We start from the raw sequence: 19,581 nt of genomic DNA on the forward strand, positions 1-19,581 counted from the left end.
GTTAAATATGAGTTATAATGGGAATATTAGAAGACAGCTTCCTCCTTTCCTCTTCTTAGAATATATATAAATTTATATGTGCTTTTTAAAAAATCTTCCTCTCTCTCAGTTTGGAAGAGATTAAGAAATACGTGTGTCTTGTGCTTTCTGGTTGATTACAGAACAGCTTGACCCGATAAATGGAAATTTTAAGGCGCTTACAGGGCCTGGAAAGAAACGCCAAAGCCAATTTGAGCACAGAACAAAAATACCATCTGGGTTTCGGTGACAATGAGTAACACCACTGGCTCTTCTGAGCTCAGACAATTATTCTATAAAAAAACATTTTTTAAGGCTGCATGGTTAAAATGGCAAAAGATGTTTAAGGATGAATAAAGAGACAGAAATAATCCCACAGTCGTGCATTCACACAGCCTGGTGCACGGGGCGTTCATCACGTCTGGAAACAGAGGTTGAGCATCGAGAATGTCATCAAGGACATCGTCAACCTGTAAAGGTCATCCTCCGTGTGATCAGAGTTTATGGCCGCCCCACGTACCCAGGAACTGAAGAAGCGATGGCGGAGGATGGAGATGGAGGAAGTCCATGAGCCAGTACCCTGGGCGCTTCCTCAGAATACTTGAGCTCTTACTCAAACCGTCATGCATCAATGGGGGTGCCAGAGTCTCTTGTGCCCCACATCTTAGTCTTCCCAGGAGAGTCCTTCCTGTCCTTAAACCACGTGGACTAGAATTCACTGCCACCATACAGCGTCTCAGCCTGCCTGTCAGTCAGCATCCACCTCTGCCAGTTCTGGGACCTCTGCCTCCCCCAGTCCCTACCCGGGCCAGCTCTGGAAGAACAGAGGTTTCTCTCTTCAAAGCTAGAAGCCATGGCCTATGGCTGTGGGCTGAAGGAAAGAGCAGGAGACAGGCATGTTGAAGAAGGAAGGCACAGGCCTTCTGGTTCTCTGTGGCATGTGAGCAAGACGGGAGACGCGCACGTCCCTGCTTGTGGGGTTACCATGACAGCTGACGTGGATGGAGCCTTCAGACGTGCCCAGCACAGCCCCGAGCGCTTTCTCATGTGCTGTTTCGTTTAAAAATAATCACCCACCGGTTAGACTCTTTCCCACGCATAGAACCACGAAACCCGTGCACTTCACATACTGGCTGGACACAGTCCTGGTTTCTCTGTTTCCCAGACCTGCCCAACACACACGCACACACGCACACACACATTTTGCTGCCCTAATTCCTTTCCTCCCATTCTTGAACCAAATTGAATGAGGTTGTCACCTCCATCGCTCCCCCAAAACAAATCTCAAGATCACTAATGATGCCCCTGTTGCTTTACACGGTGCTCTATTCTCAGTCGGCCTCTTTCTTGGCTCTGCAGCACTGGACACCATGAATCACTCCTACCTTCTAGAATGCTTTGGTTTATCGACCACTCCTGGCCGATATGATGCCTTTGTGTGAGCTAGGAAAAGCTGCTGCTCTGGGCACGTGCAGCTCCATGAGCATCCAGCCCACAAGCAGAGCTAGAGCAGCCCCCTTCAGTCAGAACCTTTATGCAGTGCACACACTGCACAACAGTACAGGGCAGTTCTGCAGGGCTACAGGCTGAGGATGGGCCATCTGATAGGGAAGAGTCCAGAGGCACAGAACAGGGAACTCTGGCAGACTCCAGAAAAGGTAGGTGCTCCCTGTTCTGAGGGCTCCGTGTTGAACGGTGACTCCCAACAGAGGCAGTTTCCTAACTTTATATTTCAAGGTATATAAATATCATCGCATTGGTCAAAGTTTTGACTCTTCACTTCAAAAATATTCACCAAAACTAGTGACTGATTTCACCATTCACATTTCTGCTTATAGAAATAGTCCAAAGAAAACAAGTCTTCACAAGCAATGCTTGCCAAAAATATTGTTTCCTAATACCCTTGTTTACAGAAAAATAAAGTGTCTGTACTAAACTTCCAGCAAATTGTTGGAGGGCTGATCCTCGCAGAAAGGACGCCAGCAGTCACAGCAACTTCATTACCTCTTAGTTGTAAAGAGATCATGTCGGTCACACCTCAAACTTAAAACCCAGAAACAAAGATTCAGGCGGGATTGCTCTGAATTTCTCCCTCCTTTCGGCTTTCAGGGGAGCACGGAGAGATTCCAGAAGACTCCAGGACTGTGGGCACCTGAGCGTTCAGACCTTCTGGAGGAGACCTTGTTTTGCTCTCCTTTTTGATTTTCTCTTTAAGTCTGGTTTATGGAGGCAAAATTCATCCGTTTTAGGTGTACAGCTCCGTAAGGGTTGACAACGCAGCCAGCCATATTGTCACCATCAGCACCCAGACAGAGAACATACCCGTCACGCCAAAGAGGTCTCTCATGTCCCTTTGCTGTCAATCCCCTCCTGCAGCCTCAGGACCCCTGATTTATGGCCTATAGTTTTGCCTTTACCAGAATGTCTATAAGTAGAGTTATACAGCGTGTCGCTTTTAGCGTCTGACTTCTTTAACTTGGCATGTTGCTCCTGAGCTCCTCCACGTTCTTGTGTCAGGAATTGTTTACTGCACAGTAGTATTCCCTTGTGTGGACGTGGCACTTTCATCCAAGCACCAGGTGATGGCCATTTGAGTTGTTCCCAGTTTGGGTGATAAAGCTGCCAGATGTTTTCTTTTCTCTTAGGTAAATACCTAGGGGTGACCTTGCGGGGTCATGGAGGAAAGGTATGTGTGAGAAACCGCCCAGTTGTCTCCCAAAGTGTTTGCACCATTTTCCATTCCCACCAGCGATGGGTGAGAATTCCAGTTGCTCCGAATCCTTGCTGACATTTGATGTTGTCAATATTTTTTTGTATGTGTGTGAGGAAGACTGGCCCTGAGCCAGCATCAGTGCCCATCTTCCTCTATTTTGTATGTGGAATTCCACCACAGCATGGCTTGATGAGCGATGTATGGGTCCATGCCTGGGATCAGAACCTGTGAACCCTGGGCTGCCGAAGCAGAGCACGGGAACTTAACCACTATGCCACGGGGCTGGCCCCTGTTGTATTTTTAATTTTAGCCATTCTCCTAAGTGTGTAGTGACATCTCATTATCATTTTAATTTTCATTTCCCCAGTGGCTAATGATGTGGAGCATCTTTTCGTGCTTATTTGGGGCCTGTATCTCTTCTTTGGTGAAGTGTCTGCTCAGCCCATTTTCAGAAATGGAGGTGCTGCTCTTTCTTATCCCAGCTACTGATGAGTCGGGGGATGGGGCATACGTGGGCAGCATCTCAACATGTGGGTTCTAACCATTTTCCTTCATGTCACCTCTAATGATGCCGTGGGGGAGCCCTGAGCTTCTGTAGGACACACATGCCTCCCCACCCCCCGAGAAGCCTTCTTTGGGTAAAAGACCCCAGTGCTATGGGAGCGTGGATCCGTTGTCAGGTATGTGAAGTCCTCTCATCAATGCTGTTGCAGGATCCAGTAATTCTCCAGTCCTGAATTCACACGCTTTCCCAAGTTGGTGAGGTGACCATGCAGCGGGCACATTTAGAAATTCCCAGACCCAAAGCCTCCCTGGTGCTGGGCCCTCAGCAGGAGCTGGGTTTTGGCTGGTCCTAACCGAGTTCTTATGGTGGTGACGGCAGGTGGGCCCTTGAGGCAAAGCCACCCTTAGGGGCTGGACGAGAAGGGCAGGGCTGGGCCCAGACGGGCAGCAGCAGACCTTGGGCAGCGTGTGCAGGGTCCCAGCATGAAAGCCACCTTCCCCATCCCCAGTCCACACTGGCTATGGCGGCTACCCTCTGCCAGGGTCGCTCTCTTCTCTGTGCACAGTCTGTGCAGCCTCCTAGCTTCAGCCTGGTGCAACCCCCAGCCTCCTCCCACTCCCTGTGAAGCCTGGCTCCTGATGCCCACGCCCCACGCTCTGGGTCAGTGCTTCTTAGCAGGGGGCCACTTTGCGGCCGCCACTGCCAGGGGACATTGGGCAATGTCTGGAAATGTTTTTGGTTGTCACAACTGGGGGGGGGGGGGGTGTTGCTACTGACATCTAGTGGGTCCAGAGCCAGGGGTGGTGTTCAACATCCCTCAGTGCACACGACAGCCCCCTGACACACATACCCAGGGGTGATCCAGCCCCCAGGGCCGACTGCACCGAGCGTTTTCTGATTCGGGTCTGCCAGGCGTCCGGCTCAGTGACAGACATGCCCAGTGCACCAGGATGTCATTAACCCTTGTGGCACTTTAGGCCATTGCTGTGCTTATGAACCGCGATGCTATCATTAATCCCATTTTATTTTTATCCTCATCAGGGAAAAAAAATAATAAGGAAAAACGCAAAGATAAATGAAGAAGGCATGCCCTTGGTGACAACACAGGTTTACAGCAGCCGCAGCAAAGGCTGGGAGCCCCTTGCACGGTGCATGGTTGCCACATCTTAAAGTCTGAGAAACCCACGTATCATCGTCTTTAATGGTAATGTTTATTTATTCACATTCTCAAATTGTTCATTTTAATTTGGAGGCTTACAAAAACTTAACTGGTTTTTAAAAAGGAAAGTAAATTGAAAACTAGACCAGCCATACGTGATGGTTAATTTTATGTGTCAACTTGGCTAGGCTACAGTGCCCAGATATTCGGCCAAACGTTATTGTAGATGTTTCTCTGAAGGCATTTTTTAGCTGAGATTAATGATTAATCAGTAGACTCTGAGTAAAGCAGATGGCCCTCCATAACGTAGGTGGGTCTCATCCAGTCACTTGAAGGTCTTAAGGAAAACAGATTGACTTCCCCCGAGGAAGAAGGAATTCTGCCAAAAGACAGACTTTGGGCTCAAACTGCAGCTCTTCCCTGGGTCCCCAGCCTGCCAGCCCACCCTGCAGATTTTGGGTTCAGCAGCCCCCATAAGGTAATTCCTTAAAATCAATCTCTCTCACCACATATATACACACACACACATATCCTGTTGGTTCTATTTCTCGGGACATTTTCTTATAAAATGGCACTCATTTGAGATTTTTGAATGAGTGACACTTTATTATTCACAAGACATTTGCTATTTTTCCATTCACGAAGATTCTGAATTCTGTGGATACCTGGGTCACCTGTGGGCATGAGGGGCTTGTGTAAGTACCATCGGTGAGCATGTCCAAGGAAGAATGTTGAGGACGGCTGTCCCATCCACGCAGAGTGGGGATCGATCACCATGGAGGTTTCGCCAGGTCCAGGCACAAGCAAAACACAGACAGAAGCTCGAATCCTGTGGGTCTCCCTTGTGGGTATGGGGAGAAGGGTGCAGGAAGCCACCTGATTTGAAGCAGAAAATGGGAGGTTTAGGAGGAGAAAGAAACTCAGCAGGCGTTCAAGCCAGAGCTGAAGCTGGACCAGAGAGAGATGGAAAGTGTGGGGGCGGCTCAGGGAAACAGCATCCCATAGTGGACCAGCGATGCCAAGGGGATGATGGCAGAGTGAGGACCAGGTCCTTACATCCCACTTCCTCTCTCATGGACCCTAGAAGGCAATAAATATTTGTCGAATGAACAAATGAATGGGTGAATGCCATAAAGTCAAAACATAGGAGGTTTCTGTACATATACACGTGGCTTTAATTCTTCACCCTCTGGAAACGTTAATGAGACCTCACACAGTCGCGGCCGACACTCGGCACTTATTTTAACACGTGCTTCAGTTGTTACCCAACGCTTATTTGTGAAATACATTTTTAAAAAATCTGTTATTTCAAGGGCCTGAAAGGAAAATAACCCCCTATGATTTTTAGAAGTTTTCGTGGGAAATATTGTTGTGGGTTGGACTACGTTCCCTAAAAAGATATGTCGAAGTCCTAACCCTCAACGCCCGTGAATGTGACCTTATTTGGAAATAGGGTCTTTGCAGATGTCATCAAGTTACGAGAAGGCCATGTGATGACGGGGCAGAGACTGGACGGATGCAGCCACAAGCCAAGGGTTGCCGGAACCCACAGAAGCTGGAAGAGGCAGGAAGGACCCTCCCCTGGAGCCTTCAGAGGGAACACGGCCCTGCTGACACCTTGATTTTGGACGTCTGGCCTCCAGAATAGTGAGCGAACAAAGTCCTATCGTTTAAGCTGTCCGGTCTGTGATGCTATAGAAATAAATGCAGGTAAAATAGCATAGAAACAGTCTACGCCCTAAGAGCAGGGACTAGTGCTGAACAGGAATCTTAAATTCTGAAACACGACACCTTTCACACACAACTAGTGCTTGTAGGGTGCCGCTACCTGTGGGCCTCGGAGCGGACCTGGAGAGACAGGGCTGAGCCAGGCCTTGTGTGCCTTGCCACAGTCAGAGAGACGATAGGACAGTCCCAACTCCCGCTGTCGAAATTCCACCCCCACTTTCGGTTCTATTCCAAGCCTGCTTGTTCCTGATTCTCTATTGCCCCACCTTCCCCACCTCCTCTGAGCCCGGAGAGCCAAGGGCTCGAGGCTGCTCTGCTGGCATCAGCCTCCCAGAGTCCTCCTGGGGTTACTCACATTGGACCGTGATCTTAGGCCCACTGTGGGAGTCCCACGCAGTGCTGGACCCCAAGCATGTGTCAGTGTACAAGAAGCCAGCTTGGGGATGGCAGGCTGGGGGACACAGGGACCAGGTGCCTGGCCACAACACCCCACCTGCCCCGCCCCCAGCCAGACTGGTGGTGCCTATTGTGACACAGCCTTTCCTCCAACTTCCTGCAGGGCGGCTGCACCTCGATGCCAGCGTGGGGGCTTCACTCTGCGCTGTCCTTGGACCCCCCCCTTCCCCAGAGGCTGATGACCATGGAGGGTCTTCTCCACCCCTAGATGAGCCAGCTCCCAATCCCAGAGCTCCAGGACCTGACTCCTGCTGGCTTATCCGCCGCCCCACCAAGGCCCTAGATGCCACCCGCCCAGGCCCCTCTCTGCTGCCCCCCTTTTGCAGGCTTCGACTTTGGCTCTCTTGTCCTCTGACCGTGTCTTGCCTCAAACCCAAGGCCTTCCCCACACCCAGGTGCATCCACTGATGGCGACGGGTGAATGCCTAAGTCCACCACACGTCCCCGATCTCCCAGGACACTCACGACTTCACGTAGTCTCCTCCATTTTCACAAGTCACATGTCCCAAGAATTGCTGGTTTCAGCATTCGAAGCGCCCCTCCTGGACTTCTGCCTGCTCTGGAGCGCTGCCCACGCAGACCGTGGCAGGACTCGGAACGGGTTTAGAGAGCACCATAGGCAGACGGATTACCCCTCCTTCGTGTGTGTCTAATGTTCTTGAGTCCCTCCCCATCTGAGACAAAAGCTGTTTACTGGAGGGACTATGCCGGGCCTGTCTGGGACTGTCCATTCCAGGACAGCTTAACGCAGCTGAGCGAAGAGTCGACAGGCAGGGATGGTGGGCTCACGGCACGGTGTTCCGCATGGAGCTAGCAGCATGCACAAGGGCATACAGAGGAAAGTGGAAGCTGAGGGAGCAGTGATCTGGGGCTGGGCCCTGGGGTACACCTGCTGCCCAGGCCTGAAACTGGGGGTCAGCCCAGGCTCCCCCTCCCTCTCCAACCCGCCCATCCAATGAGTCACAGGGTTCTAGAACCTCCCTCTCAGATATTTGCGTCGATTACCAATATCACTGTCTTATTTCAGGCTTCTTTCATTTCTCATTACACACACTGTGGAAGACACCTGGCTGCTAATCTCTTCCTTCTCCTCCGATCCTCCACAGCACACCCAGCCTCACAAGCTGAACGTTCTCTCCTGATGGTGAAACCTCACACGATGCCCTTGTCATCCAAGGGAAGTCCAGGCCTGGGCACATTCAGAGCCCCCACCTCAGCCCTCACCAGTCCTGGGCTCCAGCTGGGCCCCCAACCCTCTAGTTCCAGGCTGTACTCTGACCCTCGTGTCTTTGCACACGCCATTCCTTATATCCAGAACTCCCTTCCCAACCCCAGTTATTCGGCTCGTATTCACTGAGCACCTGTTACGTCCAGGCACCATTCTATGCACCAGGGATACGGTGTGGAACTTGAATTTTGGTGGGGTAACTGACAGTAAGCAACTCAGAGTGCGCCAGGTGTTGGCGAGCACTACGATGAGGAGAATGCTGGAGAACGGGAACACACCTGGGCAGGGTGAGGACCGAGGGCAAGGAGGAGTCGGCCATAAGGAGACTAAAGAGGAAAGATGTTCCAGGTGGAGGAAAGAGCCCACGCTGAGGCCCCTAAGCAGGGGAGAAAAAGAAGGCCAGTGAAAGGAGAGCGTGGCCAGGGGCTGACAGCCAGGCTTCCTGAGCCGGGCTCCCAGGTTGGGTCCTCTGGCGGGCAGACACTTCCTGCGGGAGGTATGGTAGGGCTTGCTCCTGGGCCCCACCCTGCAGAAGGGAAGGGAAGGGAAGGGAGCAGGGTCAGGTGGACGGAGAAGTCAAGCTGAGAGGCAGCCTCAGTGGGAGGCTCAGCCAGCCCCACAGCGGTTCTGAAGACAAGGAGAACCTTCAGGGCCGTCCTGGGTTGGGGAGAGAGCTGGGCCATCACACCCCACAGTAATCAGTCATCAGATGCCGCTGCTCTGGGACGAATCACGACCTTGGGTGAGGGGAGGTCTTCAGCAGTCTCCGGGGCCTGGGGTCTGCCAGCCACCACCCCAGCAGCTGGGGCACCAGCCTCCATCCCTGAAGCCGGATCTGGATGGTGTATCTCAGCGTCCACACAGCAGGGTGGGGGTTTGGGTTTTGCTCTGAGTGTGATTAACAGCTTCTCCCTTTAAGAAGGGCAGTGACATGATCTTACAATTTGAAAAGATCACTTTTCGAGTATACTGTAGGAGGGTAAGAGAAGAAGCTGCTTCGACACTTGGCGTTGCAGACTCGGTGGATGGTGGTGGAGACGGGAAGATACGCAGAATGTGTTCTGGAGGCAGAAGTGATGAGACTCGCTGCCAAACTGGACAAGAAGATGAAGAAAGGGATCCAGAAGGACTTCAGGTTTGGTGCTGGGGCAACTGAGAGGATGGTGGTGGTTCCGTTGCCGGAGGAGAGGGGTGCATTTGGGGGCAGGGGGAGAGTGCAGGGTGGGAATTCCTCTTGGGAATGTCAAGTGTAAGATGCCTTCCGGACATCCCAACCGAAATGCCAAGGAGCTGGATGAACTAATCCGGAATTCAGGCGTGAGGTCGGCACTGGAGCCGAATTTGAATCGGAGGCAGATATATAGTATTTAAAACCAAGGGATGGAGGGAATATGGATGGAGCTGAGAAGAGGGTCCCAAGACCACATCTTGGGGAACGGCAGCACAGGGAGGCAGAGGAGGAGGCTGAGCCAGAGGGGAGAGAGTGGGGCATCCCTCGGGAAAGGAGGCACCCCTGGAACGTAGGACGAAAGATGCGAGCGGGGCTTCTACAGGAGACGGCCAGCTGGGTCACAGGCCAGAGTCAAACGGGTCTATTTCACACAAGGCTGGCGAAGCTAAGGCAGGTCTGCTCACACGTGCCCATACGCCCACCTTGCTCAGAGCACGGTCCTCACAACGGCCCGCAGGCCCCGCCTGACCTGACTCCCCAGTGCCCCTCTCCTGTTCACTCTCTGCCGCTTCAAGTCTTTGCTGGACTCTTCCTCCTCATGGGGCCTGCCCTGACCACCCAATTAGAAGTGCAATCCTGCCGGGACACCTGCTGACCCCACGGCACCTTTTCTCATTCTTATAGCACCTGTCACCTTCCGTGGCATGACATTCATTTGCATTTACTACAAACTGTCTCCCTCCACTAGAGCGCAGACCCACGAGGGCAGGGAGCTGTGTTTTACTTATTGATGCATCTGGAGGCTAGAACAGTGCCTGGCATGTGGTAGGTGCAGATGGACGAATGAATGAATGAATGAACACAGATGAGTGACCACCGGATTTGGTCGCATGGAGGTTACCAGTGACCTTGACAAGTGGCAGAGACTCAGGAAGACTGGAGTGGATTGAGGACCACATAGGGGAGGGGGCGAAAGAGAAACTGGGACACAGACAACCTTTCAAGGTGCTTATCACAGTGTATTTACGTTGATGCCCTTGAATATGTGCCAGTCACCAGCCGAGCTCCTTCAGGGCAGGGCCTGAGCCCTGTGCATCTCCCCACCCCACTGGCAGCACAGTGTGCCCCACCACTGGGCGCATGCTCAGTAATGGCTCATGGAACACCTGAACAAAGCTGTTGAACAATCAGGAGGTGACAAAGGTCGCTTTTGCTCATAACCCATCAGCCACAGCTGGTCACATGGTTCTACTTAATGGCAGGGGGCAGGACATGGAATTATCATCAGTGCCCTGGGGTGGAGGAGAAGACTGAGAAAGAAGCACAGGAAGTCTCTGCTACTCTGCTACTCTGTCAGAGGGGCGTCCCATTTGATCCACAAATAGCAAGGGAGCCCTGAGCTGGCCAAGAGCCCACCTGCCTTGTATCTTCAAGCCTAGAAATGAGGGAGACGTGGGCTCTGCCCTTGCAGCACTCACAGCCTCAGAGTGGAGACAGGCACGTAAACATTCCAACACAAGGAGGCGTGTCCCAGGCCGCGGGGGGGCGGGGGGAGGGTGTCCGTTGGAAGGATCTGAGAAGCAACCAGGGCCTTTGAAAGACAGACTAGCGTTTTCCAGCTCACTTGCTCTGGAGAAAGGCAGGGCTTGCTCATGCATCAGTGCCCCCAACAAAGTACGGGTAGGTCAGTCTCGGGCCAGTAAGGTCCTTCACGGAGTTCTAGTTCTCTGTGAAAAATCCTTTGGGTCATTAGTGTATTGCAAAACCCTGAAAGTTAATTTAGAATTTCCCAATTATCAGTGAATCTGTATTTACCCCACGGTCGATTTTACAATTCCTATAATTCAGTGATGATTTTCACTACTAAAAGTAATTCTAAGAGTGTCAGGTGAGTATCAGGGTTAACTTGGTAAAGGATGAGAGGAGCATTTCGTCTCAGTCTTGCTGGTTGCACCCACTGCACCTGCTGCGGAGGAGCTCTGCTCCAAGATGCCAAGGCGAGGCAAGCGGCACAGTCTTCCCCATGGCTGGGACCACGCTGGGAACCTCCTGTTCAGATTCTGCAGCCAGCGTCCCTAATACGCCTTTCCTCAAACACATTGTGGAATCTTCCACCTTGCCCAAATTGAATATTGCTTTAATTGGCAACCTTCACTGATGTCCCATTTTTAAACCATTATACATTTGTATGGAAATTCTTTGCATTTTCCTGTAAGCACCAATTTTCACTTTCCTTGGCTTTTCTATTGTCATACTTATTGTCAAATCTGAAAATATGAGATTTCGAGCAAATTATTTCAGTCAATTTATCATCTGTTAATTTATCATCATGTAGGTCATATCACGTGAGAGGTTTGGTCTTTCTTTTATGACCTTTTTTGTGTATCTTCATCATCGCTGTTTAATCTCACACCCAGTACTGTCCCAGACAGCATTTCCCACACTGATTCCCTTTCACCCTGTGCGTCCTGCTGGTCACTCGAGCTATCGGCTCCAGGGCCATGTCCATCTGTGCTTACTCCAGATCTGACGATTTTTCTCGGGAATGGCTTTCGATCTCAAAGTAGTGCTTTACGAAGGGAGTTGACATAACAACAACAATATCTGATTCTCGTTGGATGCCTACGAGATGCCAGGCAGTGCTAAGCGATAACCTTCATTATCTCCTGCAACCCTCCTACAGACCTGAGGAGCTGCATGCTGCCCACACTCCTATTTGATGGACAGGACACTGCAGGGTGCAGAGGAAATGCAACTTGCCCCAGGTCACCCAGTCATTAAGTTGAAGAGCTGGCTCTTGAACCCAGGACTGGTAATCCACGCCACCGTGCACCATGCACACACCATGCACCAACGCACCAGCATTGTCTGTTCCATCTCCTGGTGCCACTTTTACAAAATTTAAAAACAAACACCACATGTATTTTTGTGGCTGTCTCTCGGCCAGACCAGTTGGGCCAAGCAACATCACTAAGGCTCCCATCTTCATTGGCTGCGACCAGTGGCACTTCCTTTGTTCATCCTTCCTGATTCCAGAATTAGACCACGGTTTCTCAGCCACCGAGTGGAGCTTCTTCATTCGTCCTACAATTAATATCAATGCTCAGACTTGAAGGCATTTCCATTTCAATTAATATTCTCTGCAATAGCTCAACTTTGTGACATTTTGTCTTTTATAACATATTTGGGGATGAATCACTGGTATAATTTCGCTTATGGACTCTTTACATTTTTGTACACATTTGGCCCCATTTAAAACAGTATCTGAGCGGTGCTGTCCTCAAGGTTAGTTTGTACCTGCTAAAACAACTGATGGTTTCACTGTAGCATAACTGGGTTGATGGCCTCTTAGATTTTTTTGGCACCTGAGCCCAAGGTAGGCCACTCACTCTACTAGCTGGTAACAGATAGGGAGAGCCCCCTTCATGGAGCACTAGGAAGGGATTTTAGTTTAGTTTAGTTTTTTTTTTGGAGGAAGATTAGCCCTGAGCTAACTACTGCCAATCCTCCTCTTTTTGCTGAGGAAGACTGGCCCTGAGCTAACATCCATGCCCATCTTCCTCTGGGATTTTAGTTTTAATACAGAATTCTGAAGAGCTAACTTCAATCCCAGGAGAAAGTGCACAGGGCTTAATTTGAGACTAATTATTACACTGCTGATAATATAGCAGTAATATGATCTTGATAAGCATGCCATCAAGATGAAATCAGCCACTCCAGCTCATTGATTGCGAGGGGAGAGCTAAATCGGAAAAGGACACCGGATTTCAGAGGGATGCCCAAACATTTTTTCTCCCTTACCTCCTTGTCACATACTCCCAACATCTTATTTTTAACATTTAGTTGATTTTTATAAGTCAAAAATTGGGGGGAATATTTCCAAGCATTATTTGAAAATTCTAGACTTATAGCCAACGACACGTCAAATGAATTAAACATGCAGACTTAGGTTAAACCTCAGATGACATCATTGTGGTTCTTGGTCATTGGTCAGCACTACCTTTCTATTTCCACAGCGTTGGAACATTGACAATAATTCTACCTTAGAAAGAAAGAACGCATAAAAGGACCGGGGCATCTATTTTTAGCAGCAGTAATTTCACAGGTATCAGGGAACCAGACAGTGAACCGAATCAACTGAGTCACCTTTCGGGGTGAGTCTGCTCCCTAATGGAGAAAACATTAAATCATTTGACCCAGTTTTTATGACAGTGCTTCGTAAGCAAACTTCAAGTGCTATAATGTTTTAGCAAGTCTAGTTCTAAAGTTGATAATTTAATGTAGATTTGGGGGGAAATATTTATTAAGACACTTGAGTGTGTCAAATTGATAGCATGAAACATGTCAAATATCAAAATGAATCTCGGAAATGACTAGGTACAGTTGAGTACTTTTAGAATCACATTTAAATGCACGTCCCTATTTCTGTTTTCAACAGGGTGACTCATGTTCTGGATCAAGGTCAACAAGGTTGACTCTCACTAAAAGAGAAGTAAAGCTCTAAAGTCTCCAGGATTTTTTTTTAAATTTTTTTTTTTTTTTTGAGGAAGATTAGCCCTGAGCTGTTGCCAATCCGCCTCTTTTTGCTGAGGAAGACTGGCCCTGAGCTAACATCTGTGCCCATCTTCCTCTACTTATAGCTGAGACACCTACCACAGCATGGCTGGCCAAGGGGTGCCATGTCTGCACCTGGGATCTGAACTGGGGAACCCCGGGCCACCGAAGTGGAACGTGTGCACTTAACTGCTGCACCACTGGGCTCGCCCCCCAGGATTTTTTGGTTTTTTTAAGGAAAAAGAAACGAATGAACAAAAACAGTCACATCTCTGGTCTTTTAAAAATAGCTTCAGGGTCAGATAGATGCAGTCAGCATTTCTAACCATCCATTTGTCACGTGCACATGAATCTTCAGGTCTCAGTCAGACAGAGGTGCTCAGCTGTTTTGAAATGAGGTGGTAAGAAACACCACCATTCCGCTTGTAGACACACAGCATAAGCCGCTGTTTGCAAAGGGCCACCCAGACCAACGCCCTTCAGTAAGTTTCTCCCACAGTCTCGTGTCTCCGTCTAGAAATCCAGAACGTCGGCTGTCGGCTCCCTCTCGCCTGTCCCGGAATGAGCACAGCTCCCGTCAGAGACGAAGCTAGATCCCCTTGATGTGTGGCCCCAGCACGGTAAGGAGGATACTGACTGCTTCCAGAGTCCATCTTCCTTGTGCTGAGAGGACAGGGGCTGGTGCGGCCGCTGCGCGCCTGGGGCCCACCCTGTGTCTGGGTCCCTGGGAGAGGCAGAGCCGCCTGCCCTCGTGCCTCACAGTCCTGAGCACACATGAATCTCAGAGCATTTGCCACTTGGGTTGATGGTTCACGTCTATTTCCCCAAAGAGGGTGCCAGTTCCTGGAGGGCAGGGACCATGTGGTATTCATCTGTGCAGTCCCAAAGCCTGGGCATGACCGGCACGTACGTCATATGCTGACGGCAGGGAGGGAAAAAAAGGCGAGACAGCCAAGAGATGGACCTGACCCATAGGCCCACATACCTCACTCTTTATAGACTAAGCTGCTCATCAACTGATTCACTCACTCGTCCAGCACAGGCTGCGGAGCATCACTCCTCTGCTTCCTGCTCCCTTTCAGCTCATCCCCCCTGCACACACTTGTCTCCCTTCCCAAACCTTCTAACCGAAGCTCTGTGCTCTGGCTTAACCCCTCCCCATTAGGAGAAAAAGCAGATAAAGGGCTGACCCTTAACAAACTCCACCCTACACACCCGAAACACTCCCAGAGCAGCTCGTTTGCAAGGTCACGGACTTTGCTGTTAGATCTGGTTCCAACACCCACTCCCCCAGCTCCTAGCCTTTATGACCTCACAGACGGGATGGATCGTTCCTAAAAAGCAGGGTGGCCGTGCGGATCAGACCACAGCTGAGGGCAGACACTTGCCCAATCCCAGCTGTCCTCCTTCACCCCAGTGCACGGCCTTGGGGAGCTGGGGGCCATCTTTCTCTACCAAAGGGATGCCACGGTGCAGATTTTAAAGGAACCGCACCCCTCATCTCCTTTCATAATGGCAACTTGCAGGACAGCACACAAGAAATCCCATCGAAATTCACTTTCTTACTGTACCCAGTTCATAATCAAACACCCAGAATTACAACTGCCGTTACAAATACACACAGAGTCTGCTCCCAATCTTCTTTAAGGCAAACGGGTTGCTAGGACCTGGTATGGAGGTGTTGACACAATCCAGTTACCATCAGCGTCCGCTGTCTGCCAAACTGGAGGGTCTTGAGGTGTCTTTGGTCTCCTAGGACCAGAAAGGGGAGCACACGAAGACTGATGCTTCTGGCTGGGGTCGTATTTCAGCTTCATACCCCGCTTTTCTCACAATAATGTTTGAAGACAAGACTTCCCAACGGTGAGAACCCAGTGGGATGGATACTTCTCCTGAGCCAACGGCAACCCCGCTGGACAGCGAGCTCTGGCCCAGGCCAGCCTGAGCCTCCCTGAGCCTCTGGCGCGGCATGCCCACTGAGGGGGCTGTGCTGATCCATTTACGCGGCAACCTAGCGCTGCGCCACTGCCCGCTCCCATTCCTCTCTTCTCTTTTTTCCGTACCACGTGCTTTTCACAGACCTTCCCACACTGCTATCAGGCATACAGGAGCACGGTCTGCATCCGCAGAAGGTGGAAGAGCAGCCTCCCCAGGCAGCAGGTCCTACTCCCCGGAGCCTGTAACGTGACCTCATATGTAAAAGGGCCTTTGCAGACGTGACTAAGTTAAAGATCCCGAGATGGGGAGGTTATCCTGATTACACAGGAGGCCCTAAATGCCTTCCCAAGTGTCCTTGGAGAGGCAGAGGGGACCTGACATACAGACACAAGGCCACATGACCACGGAAGGGAGTGGAGGCCACAAACCAAGGGATGCCAGCAGCAGCCAGAAGCTGAAGGGGCGAGGAATGGCTTCTCCCCTAGAGCCTCCAGAGGGAGCACAGTGCTGCTGACACCTTGGTTTCAGCCCAGTGATACTGATGTTGGACTGCGGGCCTCCAGAACTGGGAAAGAATCCTTTTTGCTGTTGTAAGCCACCGAGATTGTGGTAATTTGTTATGTTACAGCAGCCACAGGAAACAAATATATCACCCTCTACCCCAACTTGATTTTTTTTTTTTTTTGGTGAGGAAGATTGGTCCTGAGCTAACATCTGTTGCCAATCTTCCTCTTTTTGCTTGAGGATGATTGTCGCTGAGCTAACATCTGTGCCCATCTTCCTCTGTCTTATGTGGGACGCCACCACAGCCTAGCTTGAGGAGCAGTGCTACGTCTGCATCCAGGATCCGAACCTGCCAACCACAGGCCACCTAAGCGGAGTGTGAGAACTTAACCACTATGCCACCAAGCCAGCCCGCCCAACCTGATTTTTTAAAAGGACAACCTCCCAACCTACAGGTTGGGCAAATTTGGACATCTAGATGCATGGCAAAACGAAATGGATGGTTAAGAGAATCAGAGATGATTAAAACTTCCCACTTCCAAATCTGTAGAGGCTTATGGTTTTAAACCCATATAGACCTCCTCCCCCAATTTATGAAAGGGATGTGTGTTTGGTACAAGAAATGCAAATAAACCAAGTTATAGAATTCCTAGTACAGCCATGAGCTGCATAACACTTCAGTCAATGACAAACCGCACGTATGACGGTGGTCCTGTAAGGTCAGTACCATGTACCACGGTGTGGAGCACGCTGTACCATCCAGGTTAAGTCACTCTATGATGTTCACGCGATGATGACATCACCTGACCACACGTTTCTCAGAACATCCCCCTCATTAAGGGACACATGGCTGCATCAGAGAATTGGACACCACTGTAACACAGTTTCTGAGGGAAAACTGGCCATCGGCGGGCAGATGGCCCAGGACGCAGCCCTAACGACAGGCCAAAGCTCTGGGAATACACAGGTTAACAGACACGGTCTCTGCACCAAAGGAGACCACAAGCTGGTGGAGAAGCCGGACTGCGGGCAGCCGGTACGTAACAGGAATAGATGTTAGAACGGAGCAGCCGAAGCACAGAGCCAGCAGGGCTTCATCTGACGCCTGGAAGAGAACCGGGATGTGCCAGCAGACTGAACGGGCAAAGGGCACCCAGTCAGTGCCTGTCCCAGCTCCGGGCATGGCCAGAGCAGCTGGTGAGGGGGGTGGGGGGGTAGGGAGCAGAGAGCAAGCCACCCTGAAAGCACTTCGTAGGCCTGAGGCTGCAGACAACATCGGACCTGCATTTAGAGAGAGAAATTCGACTGAAAGTGGACTGAACTGGGAAGAAGAAGAGCAAAAGTGAAGCGGGACCTTGGCGGAGTCGCTACGATGATTGGCTGTGAGACCCTGGAGGCTGGGAAGGGCAGACGGAGGGCTCGTGAGGACAGAGGCAGGGGCAATGGAGAGGGAGACCGACAGGACTGAGCGACGGCTGAACGCAGAGATGGAGCGAGGAGGCTAAAGCAGCCTTTAAGTTTCCGGCTTGGGTGACAGGGCCGAGGGCAGCCCCATTAATTGAGTAGGACAGGGACAGGGAAGGAAGAACAGGTTTAAGGGACGAGAAACAGCAGACAGCAAGTTCAGTCAGGAGCTTGCTGAGTGCATAGCTGTGGATTACCCAGATTCAGATGCCTAATAAGAAGCTGGCTACAAAACGATGTGAATTGTGTATAAATAAATATACACGTCTTCGGTGCTGGAGAGCCTGTTGCGATGCATCAGGGTATGGATAATATGCAATAAATATATGTTGCACTCCTACTAGAGGCTGGGCACGGCGCCAGGCACTGGGCAGGCAGAGGTGAACGAGAAGCCCCCTGCGGGATGAGAGGGGACTGCAGGCAAACCCAACAGCATATGCACAGGGGTTCTAACAAGCTAGATGAGGTGCCACGGGAGCTCAGAGGGGGAGCACCAAACCCAGGAGGAGGCTGGGGAGGTGGTGATGGGGGAGGGCGTTGGCGGAAGCCTGGAGGAAGTAACATGAGCCAGCAAGATGAATTCATCAAGGCAAAACGGTGGTGTGGTGGTGTGTTGCATGGTGGTGGTGGTGGTGGTATGGGCGGGGAGACACAGCTCACGGGGAGAGGACAGCACACAAGATGCCCAGAGGTGAGAGACAGAGCATGACTGTGTAGAGAAAGTGTGTCTGTGTGGGTGTCGGGGGAGAGACGGGATGACAGGGGGCCAAGTCATCACTCTGGTCAATCACATTATGGAGACTGAATGTGATCCTTAGAGCAACTGAGAGCTATCAAAAATGTTAGCAAGGGAGTGGCATGACCCCTTTTGCTTTTTAAAAAGATCACTTTGACTGCAATACGAGGGTGGATTAAAAGGGAAAATCCCTGGAGGCTGGGGCAGCAGTTAGGAGGCTCTTGGGGCGGAAAGTGGTTACATTATCAGAGATACATCCAGGAGGCAGATGGAGTGGACTCGGTGACAGGCTGGATACTGATGACAAAAGAGGGGCAGAGGTGGTGCCCAGGTCCTGGCTCGGGCAGCTGGGCTGACGTCCCAGTGATGGCGGAGACTGCACTGGGTGAGTGTAACAGGAGGGCCAAGTTCAGAACCCTGGGAACCCAAAGCGAGAGGACAGGATGGGCGGGGGCAGACAGAGGAGCCCAAGCAGGAGGCCGAACCAGAGGTCAGAGAAGATGGAGAAAATCAGGGGGAATGAGGTGTTGCTGAAGCAAGTGGGTGTGAAGCAGGAATTGGTAAAGGGTAACAAATCAGAGGTCAACAGAAAGAGCGGAAGGCTTCCGCGGGATTGAGCAGTCAGTGAAATGGCAAGGGCAAAACCTGACCACGGGGCTTAAAGGGGAGACAGCGACGTGTACCCCCGGAGGCAGCTAGAAAGGAACACCGGTGGAAGGAGATGGCTCTGGCACACAGCATAGCACGCACTCTGAGAACCAGGAAACCTGGCTTCTGGCTCTGGCTCTCGACACACACCTTGGCAACGGTTTTCTCAGGTGTAACATGAGGATGACAACGTGCTCCCGGAGCCCGATAGCAGGGGACGCTAAAACTCAAGGCCCTTGAACAGACTCACAGTCACAGTGGCATTGTGCCTTCTTTTATGTACAAAGCCACCTTTTTGCTCTACGGCCACTCAGTTCAAAATACAGATGCTTTTTAAACTTTTAAATAGTCGTCGGAGAAAATTTCTAGGTGCAAGGTTCTTCCTTCCAGACTAGGAGTCCTCTTAAAATTAAGGAAACCAAAACAACTGACAGAGCTGCGAATTTAGGAACAAGTAGTTAATTTCTATCAAGCAAATGAAAGATTATTTCTTATGCATACTCCCCAAACATCTCACAAATTATTTTACCTGGGATCCTGCGCATAAACCCAACTTAAAAAAAATTAAACGTATTTGAAAGATATTAAACGAGAGGGATCTAAAATCCAGGAATTTAAGTGTCTGTCCTGCTATTATTGCTTTAGAAGGCATCTCCTCCCCCTTTCGATCTGATCTCATCTGGCTTCGGGGAACACATCAAGATGTCCTATTTAGCTGGCTAACAAAACCTTTCCTTTAGTGTCAGTGTTTACAGTCTG

Source organism: Equus quagga, unplaced genomic scaffold, assembly GCF_021613505.1.
Source record: "Equus quagga isolate Etosha38 unplaced genomic scaffold, UCLA_HA_Equagga_1.0 73442_RagTag, whole genome shotgun sequence".
NCBI classification, from domain to species: Eukaryota; Metazoa; Chordata; class Mammalia; order Perissodactyla; family Equidae; genus Equus; species Equus quagga.